Source organism: Marmota marmota, unplaced genomic scaffold, assembly GCF_001458135.2.
Source record: "Marmota marmota marmota unplaced genomic scaffold, marMar, whole genome shotgun sequence".
NCBI lineage: Eukaryota > Metazoa > Chordata > Mammalia > Rodentia > Sciuridae > Marmota > Marmota marmota.
The window spans coordinates 25160097-25163240 of NW_026000101.1; positions in this window are offsets into that span (position 1 = coordinate 25160097).

A 3144-nucleotide genomic window follows, 5' to 3' on the forward strand; every position below is an offset into this window, starting at 1 on the left:
AAAGATTACAGTGTAAAACATCCTAGCTATTAGCAATTATTCCCTTCTAATTAGATGGAAGTTGTTTTTAATTGGGGAGACAGTTAATAAGAATGTAATAAGGACTGTCTTTATTCTGCATAGTCAAGAAGATAATGAAATAGGGCCCCCCCCCAAAGTAAAAGTAAATAGATGGATAAAATGAGTCTTTTGCCCACACACTTCCAAGCAAGTGATATAATTGATGATTTAAATTCAGGTTGAGTGGTAATGTTGACAGCCTTCAGACACAGTCACAGATGAATGGTGTAAAATTTGTAGAATCAAAAAAAGTGAACTAGAAAAACTTCAGGCTTCTACAGAGCAGATGAACTCTTCCTCCTTCTTGTTCAGGAAGGATCAAATAAAACAGAACATTCAAAATAACTTGAATAGGATTGGATGAGAAAACAGAGAGGGAGTTTCATAAATATATTTAATTAAAATAAATATCTTTAATATCCTCTTAAAACCACTGTGCTATGTAATAGGGACTGTTCTGTCTTCATTTTTCAAAGAAAATAATAGCCTACTTTGTTATATTTCAGCTTTCTGTAAAGAGTTCTATGTAACATTATGTGAAATGTGTTAACAGAAATTCATATTTATGTAAAGCTTATAAATACAGTTCATGAAATTATAGTGATTGAGAATTTTATCATCTTTTTATTAGGCTTTAGATTTGCTATAAGAAGTTCTTAAAAGAGCATTCAGACATTTGGCTATTCACCCCAGGATCTGGTTTCACTTGAGCACACAGACCAACTCTGGTAGTTGAGTGTATATACTTTACATTTTCCTGGCCTTGTATTTGCTTGTTTTCCTTTGTTTGGTCTGTGAATATTTTAGTAAGAGTTCTCTTTAAAAGTAATCCTGGTCTTCGTTGTTGCTTTGCAATGTTTGAGGAAATAACTAGAAGAGTTTAATGCTGCCTTGTTCATCGGTGTGAATCAGACAAAAGATTAAAAACAATACCTGGAGCGCAGTTCTCAACTTGGGTTTCTGTCTGTGGAATTTTAATTCCATGGTAAGATGCTTGTTCAGGCAGAAGGTAAATAAATAAATAAGTTCATAAATTCCACTGATTTCAGCAGGCAATGTCATTGGGGATGCATCATTTTTAAGCCAAAATATCATCAGTGTTTTATATGATTGCATTAGAGACTCCAGCCCCTGTGATTCCTCTTCCAAGACCAGCACCACCTGTTTACCACACCAGGACTCTGAGCACTAATAGAGGAAGCAGACAGAGGCTTTGGTGAGCAGCCTGAGCAGACAACTGGAAAGGATATGAAAGGCACAGTTTTCCCTCTTGGGCCTTTCAGAGATTTTACAAGTACTACTGGTTATTCCTTCCTCCTCTTTTTTTTCCCCCTACTTTAGGGGATACAACAGGAGATGATAGGATTAAGATGTAGAGCATGAATGTGGAAATTTATGTAGCCTTTGGTCGGCATATATCAAAGTGTTTTCAAACCTCTCAAGTGTGGAGCCATTTGGGAAGTGACAGCATTTACTCCTCACCTGGTTGGAGAGGAAAGGAGTGTGGCACTAGCACCTGTCAAGGAAGTTACAGGTGCGTGCAATTATTGGGGTTGGGGGCGTTAAGGAGAAATCATTATGCATATTTCCAATCTAACTCATTGATACCCTCAGGTTTCTGGACTCTTGCCAGGCCAATTTCCTGAGCTGCAAACGGAGCCACCTGGCTTTTAAGAGTTAAGACACTGGCTGTAATCTCCTTGACTGGCTCTAGGTACACGGAATGCAAAGAGGAGTATGGTTTTCTTAGAATGTCTCATAATTTTTACTACAAAAGCTTAAGTTTTTGAAAAAAGTACTGTGACAAGTTTATAGTCTTTGTTCTAGTTTGTGCTATCAAAATTTTTTTATCTATTCAAGATTTATTCAGTTGACAAATATTTACTGTTTTGGATATGACAGATACAAAAATATGCATAAAAAATGACCCCTTCTCTCATGAAGCTTACAGTCTAGAAATGATTGACTCTGTGCACCAAAGATATATGGGGTGTTATGGGATAAGGCAATTGGAGATAGAATTCTATTAGTTTTTGAGGGGAATATCAGAGACATGCCTCCTAAAGAGCTGGCTTTTAAAGTGAAGATTAAAGGATGAATTAATCATATTAAAAGTGATAAAACGCATTTCAAGAATAGACAATACCCTGTACAAAGTCCATCAGATAAAGAGAAACTTGTCACATGGGAGGCAATGAAAAAGAAGGTAAATTGGGAATACGGCAAAATGAGGGAACAGGAGGTTGGTTCAACAGAAGCTAGCGATGAGGACAGAGGTCAATTTGTCCAGGCCTCTATAGACCTTGTAAGAGTTGTACTTGATTATAAGAAAATGGTGAACTGCTGAGAGATATAAACGTGTGAGTTTTAAGCCAATTTGATGCATTATCAGACTTGAGCACTTACTGTGTATTAAGCATTATGCTAGTGGTTGGGGTACAAGGTAAATGTGCGATGGTTCCTGTATTTCAAGGAGCTCACAACCTCGAAAGGGAAACAAATTAAATTCTCTCACTGCAATAAAAAGGATGAACACATTCAGGTTGGAAGAGAGGCATCCACCAAACCATAAAGAAGATCTGAGAAGAATCCCAGTGAGGGTCTTTAATTCAGCCTTTGAGTGTGAAAGGTGTGTGTACAGGGCAATAATATCTAACCCAAGTTGGGAAGAACATATAGAAGTTAGGTGAATGCTTCAAGGGTCAGGATGGCCTTGCAGATAAAGGGAAATGCATGCCAGAAAGAGGTTCCTAGAGATTAGAACAGCTGAGAGTAGGGTGTGGGGAGGAGTGAGACCGAAATATGGCTGATGAACTGATTTAGCATATCTTGGTCCTGTTAAGAAATGAGGGATGTGAAGGGATTCACATATTGTATCATCTTCTACATTTTTGTGAATATTCACCCCAGAATTCCAAACTTCCCCTTTGTAGAGAGAAAGAGCATTAACTGGGCCAGTTCTCAGTAATACAAGTTACTATCTTAACCATTTCTGTCACTTTTCATAAATCTATAAGACTTTATACCAATTCAACAAAATGTTAATTTATGCTTCAGGAAAAAGAACAGAGGAATATATATATA